The sequence below is a fragment of the Cebus imitator genome, unplaced genomic scaffold (assembly GCF_001604975.1).
Source record: "Cebus imitator isolate Cc_AM_T3 unplaced genomic scaffold, Cebus_imitator-1.0 Scaffold255, whole genome shotgun sequence".
Classification (NCBI taxonomy): Eukaryota; Metazoa; Chordata; class Mammalia; order Primates; family Cebidae; genus Cebus; species Cebus imitator.
In genome coordinates, this window is record NW_016107570.1 from 453834 (window position 1) to 469990 (window position 16157).

At 37.1% G+C, this 16157-nt stretch overlaps 1 protein-coding gene and 1 pseudogene across 9 annotated transcripts in view; both read right to left on the reverse strand.

Moving 5' to 3' along the window:
- PDE4D (phosphodiesterase 4D) overlaps nucleotides 1-16157 on the reverse strand; it is a 1550946-nt gene that overhangs the window by 282950 nt on the left and 1251839 nt on the right. The window lies entirely within an intron of this gene.
- LOC108283074 lies at nucleotides 12571-15701 on the reverse strand (annotated as a pseudogene). Its single transcript, XR_001816670.2, has one exon. The product of XR_001816670.2 is annotated as a T-complex protein 1 subunit beta-like (transcript).

A 16157-nucleotide genomic window follows, 5' to 3' on the forward strand; every position in this document is an offset into this window, starting at 1 on the left:
AAAAAAAGCAGGAGTTGCAATTCTCATCTCTCATAAAATAGACTTTAAACCAACAAAGATCAAAAGAGACAAAGAAGGACATTACATAATGGTAAAAGGATCAATGCAACAAGAGGAGCTAACGATCCTAAATATATATGCACCCAATACAGGAGCACCCAGATACATAAGGCAAGTTCTTAATGACTTAACAAAGAGACTTGGACTGCCACACAATAATAGTGGGAGACTTTAACACCCCACTGTCAATATTAGACAGATCAATGAGACAGAAATATAACAAGGATATCAGGACTTGAACTCAGACCTGGACCAAGCAAACCTAATAGACATTTACAGAACTCTACACCCCAAATCCCCAGAAAATATATTCTTCTCAGCACCACATCACACCTACTCTAAAATTGACCACATAATTGGGAGTAAATCACTCCTCAGCAAATGCAAAAGAAAGGAAATCGTAACAAACAGTCTCTCAGACCACAGTGCAATCAAGTTAGAACTCAGAATTCAGAAACTAACTCACAACTGCACAGCTTCATGGAAACTGAACAACTGGTTCTTGAATGTTGACTGGATAAACAATGAAATGAAGGCAGAAATAAAGATGTTCTTCAAAACCAACGAGAATGAAGACACAACATGCCAGAGTCTCTGGGACACATTTAAAGCAGTGTCTAGAGGAAAATATATAGCAATAAATGCCCACATGAGAAGGAAGGAGAGATCTAAAATTGACACCCTATCATCAAGATTGAAAGAGCTAGAGGAGGAAGATCAAAAAAACTCAGAACCTAGCAGAAGACAAGAAATAACTAAGATCAGAGCAGAACTGAAGGAGATAGAGACACAAAAAAACCTTCAAAAAATCAATAAATCCAGGAGCTGGTTTTTCACAAAGATCAACAAAATAGACAGAACATAAGCCAGATTTAAAAATAAGAGAGAGAATAATCAAATAGATGCAATAAAAAATGATAAAGGGGATATCACCACAGATTCCACAGAAATTCAAACCATCATCAGAGATTATTACAAACAACTCTATGCACATAAACTAGTAAACCTGGAAGAAATGGATAAATTCCTGGACACTTGCATCCTCCCAAGCCTAAACCAGGAAGAAGTTGAAACTCTGAATAGACCAATAACAAGGTCCAAAGTTGAGGCAGCAATTAAGAGCTTACCAGCCAAAAAAAGCCCAGGTCCAGTTGGGTTCACAGCGGAATTCTACCAGACACACAAAGAGGAGCTGGTACCATTCCTTCTGAAACTATTACAAACAATCCAAAAAGAGGGAATCTTTCCCAAATCATTTTATGACACTAACATCATCCTGATTCCAAAACCCAGCAGAGACTCAGCAAGAAAAGAAAACTTCAGGCCAATATCCATGATGAACATAGATGCAAAAATCTTCAATAAAATACTGGCAAACTGATTGCAACAGCACATCAAAAAGCTTATCCACCATGATCAAGTAGGCTTCATCCTGGGGATGCAAGGCTGGTTCAACATATGCAAGTCTGTAAATGTAATTCACCACATAAACAGAACCAAAGACAAAAACCACATGATTATCTCAATTGATGCAGAGAAGCCTTTGACAAACTTCAACAGCCCTTTATGCTAAAAACCCTCAATAAACTAGGTATTGACGGAACATATCCCAAAATAATAAAAGCTATTTATGACAAACCAACAGCCAATATCATGATGAATGGGCAAAAACTGGAAGCATTTCCTTTGAAATCTGGCACTAGACAATGATGCCCTCTCTCACTACTCCTATTCAATATAGTATTGGAATTTCTAGCCAGAGCAACCAGGCAAGAAAAAGAAATAAAGGGTATTCAATTAGGAAAGGAGGAAGTCAAATTGCCTCTATTCGCAGATGACATGATTGTATATCTACAAGACCCCATTGTCTTAGCCCCAAATCTCTTGAAACTGATAAGCAACTTCAGCAAAGTCTCAGGATACAAAATCAATGTGCAAAAATCACAAGCATTCTTATACACCAATAACAGACTTAAAGAGAGCCAAATCAAGAATGAATTGCCATTCACAATTGCTACAAAGAGAATAAAATACCTAGGAATACAACTAACAAGGAACATAAAGGACCTCTTCAAGGAGAACTACAAACCACTGCTCAACGAAATAAGAGAGGACACAAACAGATGGAGAAACATTCCATGTTCATGGTTAGGAAGAATCAATATCGTGAAAATGGCCATAGAGACCAAAATACTTTACAGAATCAACACTATCCCCATCAAGCTACCAATGACCTTCTTCACAGAGCTGGAAAAAACCACCCTAAACTTCATATGGAACTAAAAGAGAGCCCGCATAGCCAAGTCAATTCCAAGCAAAAAGAACAAAGCGGGAGGCATCACACTACCAGACTTCAAACTATACTACAGGGTTACAGTAATCAAAACAGCATGGTACTGGTACCAAAACAGAAATATAGACCAATGGAACAGAACAGAGGCCTCAGAGGCAACACAACATATCTTCAACCATCTGATCTTTCACAAACCTGACAAAAGCAAGCAATGGGGAAAGGATTCCCTGTTTAATAAATGGTGTTGGGAAAAGTGGCTAGCCATGTGCAGAAAGCAGAAACTGGACCCCTTCCTGACACCTTACACTAAAATTAATTCCAGATGGATTAAAGACTTAAACATAAGACCTAACACCATAAAAGCCCTAGAAGAAAATCTAGGCAAAACCATTCAGGACATAGGTGTAGGCAAGGACTTCATGACCAAAACACCAAAAGCATTGACAACAAAAGCCAAAATAGACAAATGGGACCTAATCAAACTCCACAGCTTCTGCACAGCAAAAGAAACAGTCATTAGAGTGAATCGGCAACCAACAGAATGGGAAAAAATTTTTGCAGTTTACCCATTGGACAAAGGGCTGATATCCAGAATTTACAAAGAACTAAAACAGATTTACAAGAAAAAAACAAACAAGCCCATTCAAAAGTGGGCGAAGGATATGAACAGACGCTTTACAAAAGAAGACATATATGAGGCCAACAAACATATGAAAAAATGCTTGGCGTCACTGGTCATTAGAGAAATGCAAATCAAAACTGCATTGAGATACCATCTCATGCCAGTTAGAATGGCGATCATTAAAAAATCTGGAGACAACAGATACTGGAGAGGATGTGGAGAAGTAGGAACACTTTTACACTGTTGGTGGGAGTGTAAGTTAGTTCAACGACTGTGGAAGACAGTGTGGTGATTCCTCAAGGACCTAGAAATAGAAATTCTATTTGACCCAGCAATCCCATTACTGGTATATATCCAAAGGATTGTAAATCGTTCTACTACAAGGACACATGCACACGAATGTTCATTGCAGCACAGTTTGCAATAGCAAAGACCTGGAACCAACTCAAATGCCCATTGATGATAGACTAGACAGGGAAAATGTGGCAGATATACACCATGGAATATTATGCAGCCATCAAAAACAATGAGTTTGTGTCCTTTGTAGGGACATGGATGAACCTGGAAACCATCATTCTCAGCAAACTGACACAAGAACAGAAAATCAAACACCACATGTTCTCACTCATAGGCGGGTGTTGAACAATGAGAACACATGGACACAGGGAGGGGAGCATCACACACTGGGGTCTGTGGGGGGGGGGGCTAAGGGAGGGACAGTTGGGGGTAGGGAGTTGGGGAGAGATAGCATGGGGAGAAATGCCAGATGTAGGTGATGGGGAGGAAGGCAGCAAATCACACTGCCACGTGTGTACCTATGCAACAATCTTGCATGTTCTTCATATGTACCCCAAAACCTAAAATGCAATTAAAAAAAAAACAGCCAGGTAGGACACACTTGCTGTTCCAGCTACTTATGAGGTTGAGGTGGGAGGATTGCTTAAGCATGGGAGGTCAAAGCTGCAATGAGCTGTGATTGAGCTACTGCACTCCAGCTTGGGTGACAGAGCAAGATCCTGTCTCAAAAAAAAAAAAAATACATATGGTTAACGTGCCTTGAATATAAATATTTTGTAGAGTATATGACAAGAATTTTAAATTAATGTTTTCCTATTTGGATAACATATAAAGATTTCCAACAATAGAATGTAGTTAGAAGCTATGAAATACAGAACCAGAAAAAAACTATTTTAAAGTTCACATGGAACCAAAAAAGAGCCTTAATAGCTAAGACAATCCTAAGCAAAAAGAACAAAGCTGGAGGCATCACCTTACCTGACTTCAAACTATAATACAAGGATACAGTAACCAAAACAGCATGGTACTGGTAAAAGAACAGGGAGTAGACCAATGGAACAGAGTCTAGAAATAAAACTGTACACCTAGGAACATTGGATCTTCAACAAAGCTGAACAAAAGCAAGCAATGGAGAAAATACTGCCTATTCAATTAACAGTGCTGGGATAACTGCCTAGCCATAGACAGAAGATTGAAGCTGGCCTCTTTCTTTCACCATATGCAAAAATCAATTCAAGATGGAATATAAATATAAAACCCAAAACTTAAATATAAAACCCACTACTATAGAAACACTGGAACACAACCTCGTAAATACCATCCTCAACACAGGAAGAGGCAAAGATTCATGACAAAGACAACAAAAGAAATAACAATAAAAGCAAAAACTGACAAATGGGATCTAAATAAACTTAAAAGCTTCTGCACAGCAAATAATCTATCAACAGAGTTAAACAGAATGGGAGAAAATGTTTGCAAACTATGTATCTGGCAAAGGTCAAATGTCCAGCATCTATGAGGAGCTTAAACAAATTTACAAGAGAAAAACAAACAACTCCATTAAAAAGTGGGCAAAAGACATAAACAGACACTTTTCAAAAGAAGACATACATGTGGCCAACAAGCATATGAAAAAAACTTCAATATCACTGATTATTAGAGAAATGCAAATCAAAACAAGATACCATCTCATACCAGTCATAATGGCTATTATTAAAAAGTCAAAAAATAACAGATGCTGGCAAGGTTTTAGAGAAAAGGGAACACTTATACGCTGTTGGTGGGAGTGTAAATTAGTTCAACCATTGTGAAAAGCAGTGTGGTAATTCTTCAAAGAGCTAAAAGCAGAACTACCATTTGACTATGCAATTCTATTACTGGACATAGACCCAGAGGAATATACATCGTTCTACCATAAAGACACACACAGGCACACACATGTTCACTGCAGCACTATTTGCAGTAACAAAGACATGGAATCCACCTAGATACCCATCAATGACAGATTGGATAAAGAGAATGAGGCATATTTACACCAAGGAATACTATGCAGCCATAAAAAAGAATGAGATCATGTCTTTTTCGGGAACATGGATAGAGCTGGAGGCTACTATCCTTAGCAAATTAACACAGAAACATAAAACCAAATACTGCATGTTCTCACTTGTAAATGGAAGCTAATTGATGAGAATTCACGGAAACAAAGAAGGAAACAACAGACACTGGGGTCTATTTGAGCAGGGAGTGTGGGAAGAAGGAGAGGAGGAGAAAAGATAACTATTGGGCACTGGGCTTAATACCTGAGTGATGAAATAATATGTACAACAAATCCCCATAACCTGAGTCTACCCATATAACAAATCTTCACATGTATCCCTGAACCTAAAATAAAGATTAAAAAAAGAACCTGTGAAACATTTATATATTTCATATTTGACTGTGGACAAACTGCTACTCTGCTATACTTTATTTTTAAAGTTGTATGAAGGCAGTTCCCATAAAGCAAGCTGTCCAAGAGACAGTCCAGCAGAGTGCTCAATGGTGTCCAGCAGCCTAGGTTGGAGCTCTGGCTCTGCAACAGTGTGCAGGTGATTCTATCTCTGTAAGCCTCAGCCCAACTAACCAGGTGTCATTGTTTACCCCTCCATGGATGCCTTGTAAATCTCATTTTCTAATAACTGAATAATGACTGAATATGAAATCTTATCTAGTCATATCTAGGTTTGTTTTTTGTTTTTTTAAAAATGGGGTCTTGCTGTCACCCAGGCTGGAGTGCAGTGGCACAATTACAGCTCACTGCAGCCTTCACCTTTCAGGCTCAAGCGATCCTCCCACCTCAGCGTCTTGAGTAGCTGGGACTACTGGTGTGTGCTACGATGCCTGGCTAATTTAAAAAAAAAATTTTTTTTGTAGAGACAGGATCTTCCTATGTTGCCAAGACTGGTCTTACACTCCTCAACTCAAGTGATCCTCCCATCTCAGCCTCCCAAAGTGTTAGGATTATAGGTTTAAGCTACTGCACCCATCCAGCCATCATCTAGATTCTAAACACCAAAGTGTATGGAACAGATAGAATAATATCCAGAAATAAATATCCAAGTGATACTCTCACCATTGCTTTCTTTACCAGCTACCCACGCTCCCCAGCCTGACAATGTGCACCCACAGTCCCAGCCTAGCCGTGGTTCTTAGCATTGCAATTAGATCATCATCATCACTGAAGTCACATTCTCTAGTTACATTATACATAAAAATATCAAAGAATCTTGTCCCTCTCGTTTTTTGGATGAGGGAGTAAACTAGGCAACTGTGAGGTTTTTACAACACAGAATTCTTTGTGAACTCTGTTGACATTTGGCAAATGGCTTTATGCTGCCTTTACAGCATCAAAGTCTCTATTTATTCATTTTAAAATGCTGGGATTAGTTACTGTCTTTTCTTTTAAAATAAACAATAGTGCTGCCAAAGAAAAAATGTATTGCTGTTTGAAAAGAAAACATTTTATGATATCTTCATATATAAACAAAAAAATAAAATAAGACTTCTCTCTAGTTATAATCATCTTCATAAACAAATACTTCAGGAATAGACTGCTAACTGGTAAGCTAACTGGATGTGGTACTTGTTCTGGGAGCACCTTTGTTACTTCCGTTACCCAAACCTCCTCCATCTGCAAACACAGTCACTACACATAGCATACTCCTCATTATCACGGTGGGATATAGACAATGATTGAAGAAAAGGTATGCATTTTTTCATTCATGACTTTACTCGTCTCAAAGGGGCTTTCTAGCTCTAAGTAAAGTCAGTTTATGAATTTCTGATAACCCCCAATTTTTTACATTATTAAAATTTCATTTTCATAGCATCTCTTTATCTTTTTAATGTATTTTTAGCAAAGTCATGTTATTTTTCAAAATTGGGTTTGTTTAGGATTCTGATCATTAAAAAGGTTACTAAATTATTCTTCCTCCAGCTGGAAATCAAGCTTTCCACGGCACCCCAGAAGGAATCATCACTTAGTGAGGAGTGATGTTACAGGAGCGTTGGATTAATAAATGCTTGACGAATAGATAAGTGAATACAAGAATGAACAAGTCAATACGGCAAATGAATTTTGATTCTTTCCTATCATTTAATAAGGCAAGCGAATGTAAGGAAAGGCAGAATCAAATCTACTAGTGTGTTTCATATGTAACCACTATAGGTTAGTTTTGTCTTAAAAAGTAGAAAAACCCAAACTAAGACAGCTGATTTTCAAGCAAAGGTGAGAGCAAACACAAAGCCCATTCAGAGCTACATGATGGCTACTGTGCAGAAAGTAAGGACTCCCTCTTCCAGTTATCAATACACGATATTTCAGAAAGAATGTACAAGAAACTATGAAGGACTTCAGACAGACTGTCCAGCTCCATTTCCTAATACCATTCATGATTAGTTCATATACTGCCCTCCTATTTCTCAATCCCAAGGTTCACCCAGATGTTCACCCTAATTTTCCCTCCTATTTTGCTTTTGAGGTGGATTAATTTGAATAAAACATTTGAGAAACACTCATTTAGAGTAAGAGCTAAATGTCTGGTTTTTAAATGATATCTTGGCTTAAAGACAGAGAAGCAATCATCGTTTTTGTTTTTTGTTTTTTTCTTGCCCTAGTAACTAAAAATGGTGTCAAGTAGAGCAGATGTCAAGAATAGTGCTTGTACAGCACTAAGCACCTCACAGTGCAGGATGACTCAAAGCACGGGTCAAGACACCCCTGGCCTGACCAACACTGATCAAAGGAGTTCCAAGAAAATACATTTCTTCTTTTTTACATTAATGAATCATATTTTCAACTGAAAAATTAATTAGCACACATAGTAAAATTCCCCCAAATTTAAAATGGTGAGTACTCAGTCCCGTTCTACCTCAGATTTCAAACTTGTAGCCACCTCTTCCTCAAAGCTAGCAACTTTACCATTACCTTGAGTGCACATGCAGAAAGATGCTTTTGAGTGAAACATATTTATGTATGTACAGTCTTTGCATATTTTTCCATAACTGGGAACACTGTGCCTTAACTTCTCCACTTAAAAATACACCTTGACTAAATCAATAATGATAGAGCCATTCAACAGAATCACTTTCTGCTGTAAGAAAGATGAAAATGCAGACACTTTGGAAAACAACCAAAAAGTTAAACTTAGAGCTACCATTTGTCCCAGCAATTCCACTACTAGGAATGTACCCAGAAGAAAGAAAAATTGAACATACAAACACTTTTGCATAAACGTTCACTGCAGTACAATTTGAAATAGCCAAAAAGTGAAACAATGCAAATATCTATCAACAGATGAATAAACGAAATGTGGTATAGTCATACAATGGAATATTATTTGCTCCTAAAAAATACAATCTGATATGTGCTACAACATGAATAAGCCTTGAATGAAGCATGTCACAACAGACCACATATTATATGATTCCATTTATAAGAAACATTCAGAATAGGCAAATTATAGAGAAAAAAAGGTAGAGTCGTTGTTGCCTAGGGCTGCGGGGTGCAGGAGGGGCAGTGGATATAGAGCAGGCAATGGCGGAATTGGAGGGTGATACTACAGGGTAAGGGGTTTCTTATAGTGGTAGGAAATTGTTCTCAATTGAATTTGGTGATGGTGGCAAAACGGTGTGAATAGACTAAAAATCTCTAAATTATACACCCTCTATTGATGAAGAGTATGATATGTGAGTTATACCTCCATAAAGTTCTTCCAAAACAACACAAGAAGCCTCTCTATGTATTGACACACTGTCAAGTGCAAAATACAAGCCACAGAACAATGAATATGCAGACTATACTTCTTTTGTGTAAAAAGGGAGGAAGAGAATAGAATTTATATTTTCATTGCATTTACATAAACCCTAAAGGTATATACAAAGAAACTAATGAAAGTGGATACATGGGAGTGTGCATGTCATCTTTTCAAAGTATAACAATAATAACAATAGTAAGCATCATCTGTAGAGAGCGCCACAGCCATACCAGCACATGAAAGATCTTCCTCATAGATGCACAGTATTGTTTTATAGTTGTGCATCAGTTGTTCAATCAGTCATGTACCGATTGACAATTAGGCTCTCTCCAGTGTTCTGTTACAAAAACGGCAGCAGAACATTTTGGACATATATTTTTGAACCTTTACACAAGTACATAGAGTAAACGTTTAAAAGTGAAGTTGCTAGATAATAGATAAGAAATCCTTAAAGTAATGCAACTAAAGAATATCCCTTAAATTTGTTGACTAGTAGCTGTATACCCCAGTAGGATTTTATTGCAATTACTGAACAAAATACACTTTTTTTCTGACAAGAATAAATGAAAACCTAGGATTTCCCCATTCTCTGTAGTTACAGCATTAAAAAGTAAGCACAATAAGTTCCTTTAAAAGAAAAGTTAGACAAAAATCAAATGGTTTATTCTATGTAAGCTCTGGAAGTTAAGAAGAGAAGCCTCCTTTTAATAGGCAAGAATTTATTTGAATTCATTATGTGGCTTCTCAAATGCGGTACAGATTTAAAATGACCTTTCAGTCTCAAAGGAGGAGTCTCAGAGAAAAAGGATGAAGAGAATCTGTTTCAATTAAGATAAACATCAACTACCAAGACCCAATTACACCATTTGAATTTGAAGAAGGCAAAACTGTTGTCAAAAAAATTGGAAAGCATCAAGGACGGCAATAAACTTGGTAAAATTTAATTGCATCATGTTTTGATGACATTACTGAGTGTTCATGGAAGACAGGGCTATGTTTGGATGCATTCCTCCCTTTCCTTCCCTCCACTCTCCCTGGCTCATTTTGGAGTTGTTTTTGAGTGATTCTATTTAGCTGCATTGGCATCTTTACTTAAATGGACATATCTGTGCAGAGAAAATCCTGTTATTCATTATGGCCAAAGAATGGTAGATATTAACCAACAACTGTCTGAATATAGTAAAAATCAATAAATTATATACCCTCTATAGATGGCATGTGAGTTATATCTCAGTAAAGTTCTTCCATAACAACACAAGAAGCTTCTCTATGAATCAACACACTGTCAAGTGCAAAATACAAACTGCAGAACAATGAATACGCAGATTATGTTTTATTTTGTATGAAAAGGGAGGATGAGCACAGAGTAATAGAGTGATACATACATCTTTAATGCATTGTAATATTGAAATGATTACAGTGCAATACATTTCATACTAAAGTCTTACTTAAGTTACTTTTGGTTGTTATTGTTGCTTTTGTCATTATTTTGTTGTTTTATGATCCAAAATATGCTTGAGAACTAGAATACGTGAGGAAGGTGATTGTGGCTATGATCTATGATGGGTTTCAGTTCATACAGGCCAAAGTGTGTTTGCTGTTTGAAGCTGATGGAACCCATTCATAAACTCCTTAAGGGTGGCCAGGGAAAAGAACGCCACATACATCCTGAGCAGTCTTGCCAGTAAGAATATCAGTGCCTGGCCTTTGGCATGTGTGGCTGACATGCTCATCCCTACTCCAGTTTGGGGAGCCATGGCTTACATCTGTCTTTTGTATCAACCATGTCATTCAGTCCAGCAGGCACATCCTATTATTAGCTGAAGGCCAGCATTACGATCTTTGGGAAAAGTATTCTAACCATTTGGTAAAACTGTTGTTGTTTTATACACATATATCTACTATTCGGTTAAATTTTGAACTCAAATAATAAGTAAATTTAGCTCATAGGGGCATTAGAACACTGAAATCTATGCACTTACGGCAACAGAGAATTCAGTGTGGGTTGCCTGGTGTGTGATTTGGCACCTAAAGTCAAAGTAAGATCTTACACCTAATAAAAATGCTCTTGAAGTTTAGTGAGTCAAATTCTTAGGAGCATCTTAAGCTTTCTGTAAAGAGGAGAGATTAAAGCAGCAGAATATTTTTCAAGGGCACTTTTATTTCAAAAGGCTTTCCTTCTTTCCTAGGTGCAGTCCACTCTCTTTGACCTCAGCTCACCAAAGTCCCTGGGAAGACAGGCTAGCAATAGAAATCAGGTCAGATATATACAGAAAACACCCCAGTCAAAGACAAACACTGGGGACTGGTAGGTAGGAAACCCATCATTTCATGATGTCCAACTTTTCACTGGAAATCTATACATGAGTGCCATATAAATGTAAGATCTTCAGACAGCAATCTCACTTCTTTTCCTTTTTAAGTGATTAAAAAACAGAGCCTCTGCTCCTCATATCTGCTGAATATTCAAGACCTTTGTACCTGCTATAATCTTCTCCCTACTGTTTGTTTGACTGGTTCTTTCAGTTCTCAACTTCCTTGACCACTCCAACTAAAGCACATCTCTAGGATACACAGACACACACAGACACAGACACACACCCATACACAGATATACACAAACAGATGGTTTAACTCGGCCCCTCCTATGTTCTCTTCACTGCACTTAAAACACAATTAGGAATAATTTTATTTAGTGAATTTGTTTTGTTTGGTAAGCTCCAGGAAGGGAGGGAGGCACCATTGCATCTCCAGATCTTAGCACAAAAAGGAGATAAAATGTGTATTTTTTCTGTATAGAAATGACCCTAAATAAAACTGTAGAAAGTTATTCTACATAAAAATCTTGTTGTTGAACTATTTATATATAAATGTATATATAGATCTCTTATCTTCTTGTACCATCATTGTAGGCTAGTATTAAAATATAATTTACATATATCTAAGAACAGACATACTTCTAGTTATATCAGTTAGAAATATATATCATATATAATATACATCATATAGATAATATATATCATATATAATCATATATCATATATAAGTGTATATATATCAGAAATATCAGTTAGATACTTCAGTTTAGAAATAGTATATTTCTAAATGACATGCTATTTAGAATATATAATATATATATTTTAAGAAGACCATGTCAAAGAAGTTTCAAGGCCAGATTTAGTTAGAAGTGATACTGATTTTTTTCCATATTCATGTGACTTTAACAGAATAATAAATTTAGTTTAAACCCAGATTCATACTTTTATTTCCAAATTAAGCAAAAATTATTTTATCTAGAGCTGTTCTGACACTTTCAGTAAACTTTCCATTATCATTTCACTTGTGAAAGATCATATACATGTCATATCACATACCATTTTGTAAATGGTTAAAATTCTTACATTCTCAAATAGTAGCCTGTTTCATGACAACCACAAAAACACAAACATAAATAAGAAAATATTAATAGGAGTTTTTCCCTTCTAATAATAAACTGGCTAACATTTTTTTGGTTTGCTATGTCCCTAGCATTACTTCAAGCACTCTGCATGTATTATTTCATTTAACATTCACAGAAACCCCACGGGTAGCTTTTCCCCTTGTCCAAAGTCACCCAGCATGTAAAAGGAGACTAGTTTCAAATTCGTTTGACTTCAGACTCCATCCCCATCTCTCCAGTACATATTGTTGGCAATTCCAAATTGCTCTGGAATTTTAATAGCTCAGCTCTGTGTTTTCCTACAGTCTAACAAAATAGAAATAGTTTGAATGAAGTTAAGCACATAAGGTCTGATTTCAAAATGATACCATGGTTTAAAACTAGCCATTAACTTTTACATGGAACAAAAAGGAATATTTATAAAGCCATACAGAACGTGGCCATCTGGCCTACTCCTGATGCAAGAAGCTGAAACATGCTTCTGAAAACTAAGTGCTTTTTACTTCTTTCTTTAGAATTGTTAAAAGTTTGTTGGATAACAGAGAAAAAAATAACCTACTTTCTCTTGAGGATTCAAGAGTAACTATCTTTCATGTAGCATTAATGTTCTGTCTACCCACCAACAACAAGGGTTAAAAACAATAGTTAGACAGAGTCCCTCCTCAAACGTCTCATAAGTAACCAGAAATATCCTAAGGAACCAATTATTTTCTTTTACTCCTATTAGTCAGAAATTTACATATTGCAAAGAATAATTTCTTCTCTCCATCAGTCTGAAAAAATTTATTCAGGATGTTATACTAAATCAGAAATTGTAAGGATTATGACTAAACAAGGTTTGATGAATTTAACATTTTTTCTATCAAACTTTATACGATTTCACAAATTCCAGCATGAGTTGATATACAAGGCACTCCCTTTTCTATTACCTGACTACTTGAATCTACCCTGTCTTAGCCAAAAAAATTATCTGTCACATCTTTTTTTTAATTGTTCAAATTTTTATTTTAATGTACAGTATGAGAAATGAACTTTTCAATCAACTGATTTGTATGGAAAATTACATGGCAAATAAATTAGACCCATGTTAAAAGAGAAGTTCAGCTAAATGTCCAAACTTAAGGATATAATGGGCACCAATAAACAGATTCCACAGTCTTCTTTAAGAGGCTGTCTTTCAAACACAACTTTGCTAGAAATTGGTCCAGAGATTAACAGCACATGGGAATGCTTAACACGGGTGGTGATCAGGGACACGCTTCCTGGGTGCTGCTTTGATGATGTCGTCCACATGTAGAATCACCTCTACTGCTTCAGCTGCACTTAGAAGAACTTGTTGCTTTACTTGAAAACTTTCTGTTATACCCAGGAGAGCCATATCTCCAATGGGACCTTCCCTCATATCCAGTCCAGCAGTGGTGTTACCTTCATGGTGAGCAGCTCTGAGCTGTGCTGCTGGTCTGCACTGTCATAGCCTGCACTGTCAGCTATGATGGTTGGCAACATTCTCAGTGATTTAGCATAAGACTCCATTGCAACAGCTTCTTTGCCTGGTGTTCTATTGGTAAGCTGTGTCACAGCATGAGCCATCAACATCTCTGAACAGCCTCCTCCATAAACTGTTCTAGAGTCCTTTACAGTTTGTGCAAGAACACAAACAGCATCATGCAAAGATCTTTCTGCTTCATCTAAAATTTGTTGAGTGGCACCACGCAAAACAATAGTACAAGCCTCACCAAGGGCAACCCCAGAAAAGTGAATGAGTTTGTCTTCTCCAATCATGACTTCCTCGATAAGTTTGCAGCTTCCAAGCTTCACCAGTTCTGGGTGATCAAAGGTAGAGGCAATTTCACCACCCGTGACAAGAACTAGGCATTCCACACCTGCAAAATCTGCATGCTCAATAGCCCTGACACCAGCAGTACCGAAGAGCTGTTCAGGATAATTATAAATTAACTGCCTGTTAATAAAGCAATTTATTCCATGCTTAAGAATACATTCAACCTTCTCCTTCATTTTTTCCTTTTCCACATGTTCTATTTCTGCAAACTTTGCTGTAGAATCAACTCTTCCCAGTAACCAAATATCTTTATTTTGCCTGTATCCATACAGACAAAATTGTCTGCAATAAGAATTTGAATATTTTCAATTCATTTTGGTTGATTCACTCCAATTTTTTTATCCAACGGAAAGCCTTCATCTAAACAGGAATCTGCCAAACTTCCTCCTAGCTTCTTGATAGTATGAATTGCCTCCAGGTTGCCAGAGCCTTTTAGTCTGAGAACCACTTCTACAGCTAACATAGTAAAGTGGTCTTTGTGATGAGTAAGAAGTTTTGAGGATAATGTTGTGCCAGCAACATTCATTAAATCTTGACGGAATTTAACTTTATCAGAACCATGATCGACCGTGGAACTCAACAGAGCCTCTCTTGCAGCCTTTGTGGCTTCTCTCCAACCTGCTATGATGGTCTGTGGATGAATCATTTTTGCAATTAAGGATTCTGCTTCCCTTAATAATTCTGCTGCTAAAATGGTAACAGAAGTAGTGCCGTCACTAACTTCATCATCTTGAACCCTTGACATATCAACTAAAACTTTAGCTGCTGGATTGTCAACACCAATGCTTTTTAGAATAGTGGCACCATCATTGGTTATCATAAGAGAGGCATCTCGTCCACTGCTTAGATGAATTTTGTCCATGCCTTTGGGTCCCAATGTGCTCTTTACCAAGTCTCTTTCAAAGACTGTCCTGAAAGACTTCGTTTCTTTTTCTCCCCAACTTGGTTCCCATTCTGAATTTGGACACTAATGAACATAGAAATCAAAGAAGACTTTAAAGCAACTATTTATTCAGAAACATTTCAGATGACACTAACGTTTTCGTTTGGTATTCAATTAAGAGTTGCCTCAAAGGCTGGGACTTCTTTATGTGAATTTGAAATTTACAGGGTACATCACACCTATGCTATATTTAGGAAGCAAATGAGTGAAGATGAAATGCCTAAAACAATTGGCACCAAGGGAATTTGGTACTTTAAACATTTTGGAAAGCCCAAGGTTGCATGTGTAGTTACATGTCCTATATTCTTTCTCTATTTCATGTAGACATGTAATACAAATGGCATGAATTATAAAAGCAAATGTGTTTGGTACTTTGAACAAATTATCCATCTTACTGAAATAAATTCACTAAAACTTTTCTTTGTGTATTGAAAATTCAGACAATTTTTTTCCCATTTATTTATTTTATTGCATTTTAGGTTTTGGGGTACATGTGAAGAACATGCAAGATTGTTGCATAGGTACACACATGGCAGTGTGATTTGCTGCCTTCCTCCCCATCACCTACATCTGGCATCTCTCCCCTAGCTATCTCTCCCCCGCTCCCCAACCCCCACCATCCCACCCCCATTTCCCCCCAACTGACCCCAGTGTGTAGTGCTCCCCTCCTGTGTCCATGTGTTCTCATTGTTCAACACCCGCCTATGAGTGAGAACATGCGGTGTTTGATCTTCTTCTCTTCTGTCAGTTTGCTGAGAATGATGGTTTCCAGGTTCATCCATGTACCTACCAAGGATACAAACTCATTGTTTTTGATGGCTGCATAATATTCCATGGTGTATATGTGCCACATTTTCCCTGTCCAGTC